The sequence below is a fragment of the Suncus etruscus genome, chromosome 6 (genome assembly GCF_024139225.1).
Source record: "Suncus etruscus isolate mSunEtr1 chromosome 6, mSunEtr1.pri.cur, whole genome shotgun sequence".
Lineage (NCBI taxonomy): Eukaryota > Metazoa > Chordata > Mammalia > Eulipotyphla > Soricidae > Suncus > Suncus etruscus.
Window position 1 is genome coordinate 119,426,558 of NC_064853.1, and position 11,509 is coordinate 119,438,066.

General features: G+C 42.3%; 1 non-coding gene across 1 annotated transcript; it reads right to left on the reverse strand.

The window, feature by feature from the left end:
• Window positions 1-2,650: 2,650 nt before the first annotated feature.
• Window positions 2,651-2,783, reverse strand: LOC126012569 (small nucleolar RNA SNORA51). Its single transcript, XR_007497024.1, has one exon. It is a non-coding gene; the product is annotated as a small nucleolar RNA SNORA51 (small nucleolar RNA).
• Between the last annotated feature and the right edge of the window lie 8,726 nt (window positions 2,784-11,509).

Below are 11,509 nucleotides of genomic sequence, written 5' to 3' on the forward strand. Positions count from 1 at the left end.
AAGACACTTACTAATTGACTAATTATTTTTGGTGTCCCAACTTCCCTTCCTGTCTATAACAGGTGAGTTTGATTCTTTCTGAATCTTAATGTATGATTTATGACCTATTTATCTTTATTTAGTTTCTAGAATGGGTTGCTTAGAGCTCCTGCCTCTCACTGCTTTCTTAGTTACCTGTGCTTAGATACCTGCTTATATATCTCTTCTCCATCTTAACAAAATATCAAGATCAAACATCTCTCTTTTTTAAAATATTCTTTATCAAATAAAAATAAATAATTGAATCATCATGAAATACAGTTACAAAGCTATTAGTGATTGAGTTTCAGTTATATAATGTCTACCATCCGTCCCTTCACCAGTCCACTTTTCCCACCACCAATGTTCCCAGTTTCCCTCCTGCCCTCCCTCCTGCTTGCCTCTATGGCAGACATTCTCTCTCTCTCTCTCCCCTTCTCTCTCTCTCTCCCCTTCTTCCTTCCCTCCCTCCTTCTCCTTTTAGACAGTGTGGTTCACAATATTTTTACTGAAGGGGTATCATGCATATAACTTTCCCTACTTTAAGCACCCTGTTCTTTTCCAGAGTGATCCAACTCTCATTATTACAGTGGTCTCCTCTCTACTATAACTGCACTCCCCCACTATTTGTGGCAAGCTTTCTACCAAGGGCTGTTCCTCCTAGGCCTCGTCTCTTGTCTTTGGATGTTATTTCCACACTATTTTTTTATACCCCACAAGTGAGTGTGCAGATGAGGTATTTCTTACTTCAAGCCAAACTGTAGTTGAACCCTTATGTAGCACAAAAGGAGCCTCTCCACTGTTCCTGCCATGTATCTTCTCTGTATGTTCTCAGTCCACCCCTGTGTCTCTTGCACCCCAAAGTGTTTCCAGAGCTTTACACACTGACAAGGCAAGCAGTTTGCAATGGGGAGAGTGTTTGCTTTGCAGGATGGTATTTAGTCATGAGCCATTTCTCACCAATTCGTGGCTAGATTCCCAGGGTCTCCCAGAACACACACACGCAGCAGGCATTGCAACTGTCTATTGGGTAAATAAACCTTGAGATGAAAGTGACACCATCACTTTTCAGCACACTTGTTGGAAAGCAATGAGGCAGTGAAGGAAAGGCAGCATGGGAAAATGAAACTGAGCTGTTTGAGCTCGGTCTCTTTTCTTGCAGCCTTGCTACCTTGTCAAGTATCTGAAAAGAACCCCTTTACTGCAGAAAGTACCCTTTCTGTTTGAGCATCATTAAAAAGAAGTACTATACGGCAGGGGGGATTTGTAGGAAAAAAGCCTCTGGGGTCCAGTCATAAGTCCTGTATAAAAGGGACAAAAATCATTTAAACTGTAGAAATGAGAGAGATTGATGTTGAGTACCTGAAAATTCTTCTGAATGGGCTCCTGTGTGGGTAAATGACACTGAGTGCCAGGCCGTTGTCAGGAACAGTGGGTCCCAAGTATAGAATTAGTGTGGGGCGTGGCAGAGAACAGAAAATAACAAGGGGGAGTTCAGTGAGACCAGGACTGAGCTCTCAGACGGGCCTTTTGATTCCGTGATAACAGCAGGAATTGCTCATGAGGGGAGAACTCTATAGAAGTCAGTGTCATCACTGTCTTTTGTCTTCCTCATGATTATCTGTTAGTATCATCATCATCCCCACCAAAAGCACCATCATTACCATCATAGTCATCACCTCTCTCATGGTTAGTGGCACCATCACTATCATCACTACCCCTTCATCTCCATTATCAACATCATCATCATCACCACCATTTTTATTATTATCATCATTGCTACCATCTTTATCACGACTAGCATCACCACCAGCTTTATATAATCTCATTTGTGTTTTCTTATTTATCTACACTTTTTGGCAAACTTAACTGAGGGTTTTGTTGAGTTTTTCTGGAGTTATAAGATAATGGATAGGGAGCTTGCCTTACCCACACCAACCTGGGTTCCATCCCTAGTATTATATGTGATTCCATGAGCCCAAACAGTGTGACCCCTGAGTTCAGAGCCAAGAGCAAGCCCTTAGCACTGCTATATGTGGTTCGAAGACCAAAAATAAAAAAGGATGACTATAAATGAGGCTGGTAAGGTCAGATCCCAAGATGTGGAATTCATGGGTAAGGTCAGAGTCACTAGTATAGAAGTCACTGGTGAGGTCGGATCTCAAGCGAGTAGAGCACTTACAAAGAAGCATCCACCAGCCACTTCTGGAGAGTAACTCCATTTATTTTAAGTGGAAAAAGGATATTAGGGGAGAGTAAGGTGGAAAGTAAGGTGTGGATTCTGGGTAGGATGTGAGAAGGGATTATAATAGGATAGGATATGGGCTTCTGGGTAAAGGGATTAGCGAAAGCAAGGTATGTACTCTTGGTGTCAAAACAGGGTGTGTGGTTAAGGTGGTTAAGTACAGGTGCCTACTAAGGAGCTACATCTCTCCCTTCTTAACTTTATAAATAAATGCAAAAATATAAGGTAAAACAAAATAATTTGTGCCCCAATGTTCTAAGAAAAAGGCAGGTGTCTCTATCCAAAAGATAAAGAGGGTGGCATTTTTTTTGTATCAGTGCAGCAAAGGTTGGGATAATAAAAGAAAAAAAAATAACTTTCAGTGGCAAGTAAGTAATGAAGAACCTTTTTTATCCCCCAATTCACAATACAGACCAGGCAAAGGGCCTGGGTTGAGGTGTATATGGGGTGCATTTACTGTACCTCCTCTTTTTATACAGTCAGTGTAAAGAAAACAGCCTATGGTAAGAATTGGGAGGCCTTATCTATTTTTTTCTTTTCTTTTTTTGATATATATATATATGTATGTATATAAATCCTTCACCAGTACTCTCCAAACAAGTGAAAGCAGAAATAAATAGATGGGATTATATTAAGCTGAGGAGCTTCTGCACCTCAAAGGAAATAGTGCCCAGAATACAAGAGCCACCCACTGAGTGGGAAAAACTATTCACCCAATACCCATCAGACAAGGGGCCAATATCCAAAATATACAAGGCACTGACAGAACTTTACAAGAAATAAAACATCTAACCACATCAAAAAATGGGGAGAAGAAATGAACAGATACTTTGACAAAAAAGAAATACAAATGGCTAAAGGGCACCTGAAAAAATGCTCCACATCACTAATCATCAGGGAGATGCAAATCAAAACAACTATGAGGTACCATCTCACACCACAGAGATTGGCACATATCAAAAAGAATGAGAAAACGCAGTGCTGGCGGGGATGTGGAGAAAAAGGAACTCTTATTCACTGCTGGTGGGAATGCCGTCTGGTCCAACCTTTGTGGAAAGTGATATGGAGATTTCTTCAAAAGCTGGAAGTTGAGCTTTCATACGATCCAGCTATACCTCTCCTAGGGATATATCCTAGGAACACAAAAATACAATACAAAAATTCCTTTCTCACACCTATATTCATTGCAGCATTGTTTATAATAGCCAGACTCTGGAAACAGCCTAGATGCCCCCCTCAATAGATGAATGGTTAAAGAAACTATGGTACATATACACAATGGAATATTATGCAGCTATCAGAAGAGATGAAGTCATGAAATTTTCCTATACATGGATGTATATGGAATCTATTATGCTGAGTGAAATAAGTCAGAGGGAGAGAGATAAACACAGAATGATCTCACTCATCTATGGGTTTTGAGAAAAATGAAAAAAATTGTGTAATGATTCTCAGAGACAAAATAGAGGAGGACTGGAGGGTCCAACTCCTGACATGAAGCTCACCACAGGGATCGTTTAGTGCAGTCACAGAAATAATTATACTGAGAACTATCATAACAAAATGTGATTGAATGAGGGAAGAAGAAGGCCTGTCTAGAGTACAGTCCTGTGTGGGGTGGGGAGGAAGGACACTTGGGATATTGGTCATGGGAATGTTGCACTAATGAACTTTTAACCCAGTTACTATTGTAGCTAATGCCTAAGAATCATTGCTAGTGGTAATCTTGGTGTAAAAGCATCATAGGTTAGATTGTGCATACATTACTCTCAAAACAATTGTTTTTTTCCACATCCTGTCTTATATATTTCACAATTTTTTTTTTTTTTTGGTTTTTGAGCCACACCTGGTGATGCTCAGGGGTTACTCCTGGCTACGCACTCAGAAATCGCTCCTGGCTTGGGGGACCATATGGGATGCCGGGGATCAAACCATGGTCTGTCCTAGGCTGGCACGTGCAAGGCAGACACTTACAGCTTGCTCCGGCCCCTTATCACAATTTTTTCATAAACCTCTCTGAACATAAACATTAGAACCTTTCTGCAGATACATTTAATTTGAAATTATTATTTTTTTTGTGGTTTTTGGGTCACACCCGGCAGTGCTCAGGGGTTTTTCCTGGCTCCATGCTCAGAAATTGCTCCTGGCATGCATGGGGGACCATATGGGACGCCGGGATTTGAACCAATGACCTTCTGCATGAAAGGTAAATGCCTTACCTCCATGCTATCTCTCCGGCCCTAATTTGAAATTCTTAAATATTCTTACACTGAGCACTATACAATCTAGAATATCCATGCTCCTTTCATTAACTTCCCTAAACAAAATCACAAAAACATTTCTGCATATATATATATATATATATATGCATATATACACAGTTTAAAAATAAGTTTGCTAAAACTTTCTTTTAGTGAGCACTGTAATAAGAGTCTATAGTATCCAAGTTCTTTTTCCATCCAATTCTGTGGACAAAGACATTAGAATATTTTAGCAGACATAATTTTGAGAATAGTTGATAAATAATATGCACAATCAAACATCACAGCAATGAGAAACATTCTCAATAGAACTATTAAACTATTAATAGCACTATTAAAATCTAATAATATACATTTCCCCAGAACTGTGCAAACTAATATTAAATCACTAAAGTTGGATACAAAACTATGTGTTTTCAGTGGAGCATAGAAAAAAGAGTATCATTCATCTATGCAGGTAGAGCACACAATTTAATCAAAACACAGTTTAAACAGCAATATAATGACTAGTGCAAATAGGATCGAGAGCTTAACCTAGAAGAAAGTTGCGGGAGGTTCTAGCAGTTTCTCAAGTTCTGCTTCGACTGACTTGGATCCTCCATCTTCTCCTTCTGTGTTAGACTGCTGAGGTCGTCTAGGACTTAGAAAGGCCTTTAGTTCCTGGCCAAAATCTGGATGGGGGGGGGGGGCAACTCATCTCCCTGCTGTTGGTTCCCCTCTAATGGAGTTTTCTCTTTGGCTTCTACCCCATCAGTGACCTCAATAAGCTGCTGCAGATTGTGGGAAGAGGGCTGAGGTCCTCACACAATGAATCTCTGATAGAAGTCAGTATGTGTTAGCATCTGGGACCATGCTAAGAGTCTTCAAATCTCTCCTCTTCACTGCCTGCTTCTGTCCTGCCTGTGGGGACCTTTACCACAGTGGGTGGTGGGACAGCTTAGTGAGGCCAGGGGATGAATTTATGGAATATAGGAATATATGTCTAGTGGAAGCATATTGGCTACCTTTCACTGGAACTCTACCAGGTCCGGATACTTGGGTAGCTTTTGGACTGCTCTCCTTTCATTATATCAAACTTCACAGTCTCCCCCATCTCTAATAGTACACAGAAACTTCCTGGGATTGTTTCTCTTAATAGCTGTAAGTAAACAAAGACATCTTCTTTAGTGTCATTTTTGTTGATAAATTCATAACCTTTCTGGACATTGAACCATTTGACAGTGCCCAGGACTTGGATTGCCAGCATCAACTTGTTTCTCTGACTTCTGTCTTGGGGCACAGGTGTATCTCTGGTTGGACTATTTTCAGACTTTGAGTATAGAGATCTGGTAGCCAACTCATCATCCTTGGGAGAAGGGGGTCTCTCTGGTTTAGTGCCAATAATGAACAATAAATTATGAACTCTGGGAAGGCCTTTAGGTTGAGAACTTGTCACTACTGGGAAGGCACCCCTTTCCTCTTGGGGCAAGTGCATGGGAGAATCTTTAGGGAAACTGGCATGTATAGTCCAGAGCTAGAAATACAGGTAGATAGACCAGAGCAACACGAAGTTATTCAGAATGAGGGCCATGTGCACGATGCTCCAGTGAAAGACTCGTCACATTTAGTCCAGTTCAACAGGGCTGGAGGATCAAGTCACTCACCGTCATTTCGATTTTCTTGGATCTTCAGGTCCCTGTTAGAGTGTTAGGTGTAAATGAGGCTGGTAAAGTCAGATCTTAAGATGTGGAATTCACTGCTGAGGTCAGAGTAGCTGGTGAGGTCAGAGTCACTGGATGTAGAAGTCACTAGTGAGGTTAGATCTCAGGCAAGTAGAACACTCACAAAAAGGCATTACCAGCCACTTTGGGAGAGTAACTCCATTTATTTTAGGGGCTGGAGGACTATTTATATTAGAGGAGAATAAGGTGGAGAGTAAAGTGTGGATTTGCTGAGAGGGGCTAGTAAGGTGTGTGCTTCTGTGTTTAGGGAAGACAGGGTAAGGATATTAGAGAAAGCAGGTGGTGTATTCTGGATGTTAAAGCAGGGTGTGTGTGCTTAAGGTAATTAGCTACAGATGCCTACTAAGGTTTGTGTTTATTATTTTGCATTATTTTTCTTAAACACAGCCCCAAATGACATATTTCAGGCCCCACAAAATCTGGGTCCACCCTTGATTGTAGTTATCCAGTGGAGAAGTCAAACAGAAATGCACGCTCTGTGACATGTGTTCCTATGTCTCCGGGGAGCCTGCCCGTCCAGTGTTCTGCATACCAAGTGAAAACTGATTAGATCCTTGTTGAATTGAAATCAGCAACTGTGAAAACCACCACATTGCTTGCATCCACATCTGCTTCTGGGGAAATGAATTCTGTGCCCTCACTCTCATGTCTGGGCTCTCTGATTAAGTTTTTAGTGACCGTCTTGTATGTAAGAGCATCCTGTCCCCTCATTACCACTAAGAGGTTCATTGGAGTAAGGCACTACTTATTCGTAACTTGAGCCCCATCATTCTTCAGGTCCTCTGTACAGCTCAGGTTTCCTAAGAAAGCTTGCCTGATGATGATGTATAAACTTGGATTGGATCAAATAGGCTGGAAGCCCATCTGCATATTCTAGTTGGCACTAGTAGAAGAGAACACTGGAATGAGGGTCTCTCTTCAAAGGAGTATGATGGTCTCATGAGTAGTATCTACCCTGGCTGCAGAGAGGATTTATGTTTCCTATGGGAGCTTCTTACTGGAAACAGTGGCCACACCTGGATACCTGCATCCCTGTACCTGGACATCCACACCTGGATACCTGCATCCTTGGACATGACACTTATACCTTGATACCAACACCTAGATTCTCAGGCCTAATGCTTGTACTGGACATTCACATCTGGACACCCAGATCTTGACACCCATGTTTGGACATTTGTATCAGGACTGGTACTTCCACCTAGATACACCTGGACACACATATGGACACCTGCACTTTGACATCCACACCCACACCTGGATGCTTGCACCTGAGTACTTATATATGGATATGCACTCTTGAATACCTGTATATGAACATCCACTTACACCCCTGGACTCTCACACCTTGTCACAGGACACCTATTCTGGATTTCTAGGTCTAGCAGGTGTGTCTGTGCCCCCAGAAGGTTGTATAAACTTCCTGGTAGATCAGGTCTCTGCAGTGAGAAGACTCCACCAGAGATAGGAGAGTAAAATGTTCCAGGTAAGGGGAAGAAGATCATCTAGTCCCAACTTTTTATGGTGTCCAGTCTCACTGGTCCCCTTCACAGCCTCTGTTCAGGCATCCTACACACCGCTTGTGAAGTGACCATCTGCTCTGGAATGTTCAGAGGACAGCTTTCCAGGGCAGGATGCAACCTTTCCCTACAAATAAAGTTTGAATGACGTTGGTTTCATTTGGGGGCCTCGCAAGCAAAATTCAGGGAGCTGTAGGACCACTCCTGGTGGATTCTTGATTGGCTGGGCCAGTGGTATAGCGCAACCTGAGGATGTGGCACTACTCAAGAACTATGGTATTGGGGACCCCCAGAGCCTTCCATATGAGTGTTTAGGGACATCTAGGTCCTGTGCCAGGGTTCAAGCCAGGGTATGGTACAGGCAAGGTGAGTTTAGGCCTGTCCAGCTCTCAGAGCCTGATGAATCAAACTGAATTGTGACTGAAAACACTGAGACCTTGTACATAGCTAATCTGGGTTCTATCGCTAGCACCTTACAAGTTTCTCTGAGCCCCACCAGGAGTGATCCCTGACCAAAGAGTCAGGAATTATCCCTGAACACTGCAGTATAGCCTTCCCACAATAAAACACACAAATAAAGATCAAAATATTAGGGCAAGGGCAATAGCACAGTGAGGAGGATGATTGCCTTGCATAAGGTCAACCTGGGTTCAATCCTTGGCATCCGATATGGACCCCTGACCACTGTTGGAGTAATTCCTGAGCACAGAGCCAGGAACTGTAACTTAGAAACAAACAAAATAAAGAACTGGAGTTGCACCCTCTGAGCTGTGGTTCTCTCTGGTATACACTCCAACCCTGTTGAATTTAGAATTCACATACTCTAAGCCACAGTCATTGTCACTTATTGAGATCAGGGAAAATCAGAGTTGGGTTCGCAGGGGAAATAATGGGATAGTTGGATCAGGTCAGATCCCCAGATGCCTTTGCATTATCTGGGCAAAGTCGAGGAGGGAGGTCAGGATTCAACTAATGCTCAGAGAAGAGCCTTCAAAATCCTCCAGGTCAAAAACCTTATCATCTGAAAGACTATTGAGGCACAAAAGCCAGCCACAGTCTAGACATCTGAGTATTGGGCTTTTTCTGCCTCTGGGTCTCAGATATTTTGTTTTGGGGCCACACCTAGAGGAATTCCTGAGGCACCTCTCAGGGTGTGACGCAACAGCCATCCCCAATCTTCAATCCCCAACACACTTTCAGTTTTCTTGGATCACTGAGAAGGATCCCCAATACATACCTGCCTCACTTTCATAAAGAGCTGTTTTCTTCAGCTTGGGAGACTATATCCAGCAGTGTTTAGGGCTTACTCATGGCTCAGTATTTGGAGAGCTTGGTCATACTCAGGCAAACTTTATGGGGTACTAGGGATTGAATCCAAGCCAGCCGTGTATGAAGCAAATGCTCTCCCATCTGTACTATCAGTCTGGCCCAGGGATCTCAGATTATTTGTTTGCCCCACAAATACTTTTTCTCAGACTTTTCTTTTGCTTGCACTTGCTCAGATTCGTTTCACTTCTCAGTTTTTAATCTTCAAACTGCTTTGATTTGTCAAGTGAATATTCAGCTCATCTCTCCCCCCATTCACAACATCTAAAATTCTGAGCCATGTTTTGAATACATAATGAGGAACACTGGGCTTCTCTCTTCCTAAAATAGACTCAGACTGTGGAATTGGATCAGCTCCTCTTCCAGCAAATGTATTTAAACTAAGGGACTAGATGGCATTCCCACTACCAGTGAATAATTCCTTTCTCCCCACATCCACGCCAGCACTGGTTGTTCTTGTTCTTTGTGATGTGTGCCAGTCTCTATGGCGTAAGATGGTACCTCATTTTATGGTACCTTATTTGTAATACAATATAAGGATAGGAAACGTGATGCCTCCCATCTTCTTTCTGGAAAAACAATAAGAATATTCTTCAAAAAGATGGAAATTGAGCTCCCATATGATCCAGCAATACTACTCCTATGGATATATCCTAGGAACACAAAACACAATACAAAAATGTCCTCTGCACCTCTATGTTTATCATAGCACTGTTTATAATAGCCAGAACCTGGGGGGGGAAACAGGTTCCCATCAACAGATGAATGACTAAAGAAACTGTGTTACATTTACACATTGGAATATTATGCAGCTGTTAGGAAAAATAAAGTTATAAAATTTGCCTATACATGGATGGACATGTAGACTGTTATGCTAAACTAAATGAGCCAGAGGGAGAGACATAAAATAGTTCCTGTCTCAGCTGTGGGATATAAGAAAAATAAAAGACAGTATGACAATAATATTCAGAGACAATAGAGCTGAATGCTAGGAGGGTCAGCTCATGACATGAAGTTTGCCACAAAGAGTGATGAGTGCAGTTAGAACACTAACCACAGTGACAACTGCCAGGACAATGATAGTGAGGGAGAGAGGCAGAATGACTGTCTGAGAGACAGAAAGGGGATTGGGGTAGGAAGGGAAATGGAGGGACATTGGTGGCAGGAAGATCACACTGGTGTACATTCTATGACTGATATCCAAATATGAAAATGTTTGTAAACACAGTGATTAAATAAAGATATAAAAATAAAGTAGAGAACTACTGCCAACATGGCTGGGATTTCTTGCACATTCCATTTTTAAGTATCTTCAAAACAAAGCTATTCAGACTTCTCATTCACTTCTGTTTTCTGCAAAGGAGTCAGGATTAACTTAAAACATAGTTATGGATTCAAAGAGCTAAAAGATGCCTTCAGGTGTAGAGTGGACAAAGCTCTGAACAAGTTTTTTCTGTCTGCATAGCCTAGCTCTTTGGTTAGCTGTTAGAATTCCACCCCCGGCCATGTTGCCTCCATGCTGACTTTTTCTTGAAGGACAAAAGCAGGCAGAGACTTCTTAGAGGCTGTGGTGGTGGTGGTGGTGGGAGGACATGTTTATATATATTGCTCTTCAGGGGGCTGAGGGATGGTACAGCAGGGAAAGTGCTTGCATTGCATGCAGCCAACTTGGGTTCAATTCTCAGCATCCCATAGGGCCTCCCTGAACCTTGATGAGTGATCCTTGAATTTAGAGCTAGGAGTAAGCCCTGAGTGTGACCAAAAACAAAAGCCAATACCATGAAGGTGAAACTAGTCACTGCTTCTCTTGGAAATGCAAGAGAATGTCTAGAACCTTCTAAAGAATTAAAGCCCACAAAGGGTAGTTGAAAAGTGTCAAGAACAGGCAGCTGCCACCTTTAATGGCTGTGTAGGTGGGCAACTAACTTCAAGGAACCACTAACAACCTGTTGATTCCTCTTCAGAAACTAGAGGTAGGGAATACATGGGGACCTTGCTTTTCCGGATTTTCAGGGGATATGTTTTGGGAATCTGAGACATAGGAGACATGATGTGTCAACTATAGATATAGGCAGAGATCAAGCCTGAAATAATGCTGTGCAATAGAAAGGAGGAGTCTTGGATCTGGAATGTTCTGCAGATGGCTCAATGACTGTATCTGCAGGTATAGTCCTGAGAGGGGAGGAGATGGTACAGTGTTGGGGTAATTAGGAAAAGCGCCTTTATGGAGCCAGAACTCAAGATGTTACAAGGAAGGGCACAAGGCTGTGGTTTGGGGGCTGTTCACTTTCGTGGGAAGGCAGAGCTGAAATTGGGACCCCAGGGCTCATGCTACTCCTGTAGCACCTATGGGTTGGGAGGCATTGGTCTTCTCTAAGGGACAGAGTTATATTCTCTGAGGCAATGGTTTCTTAAAAG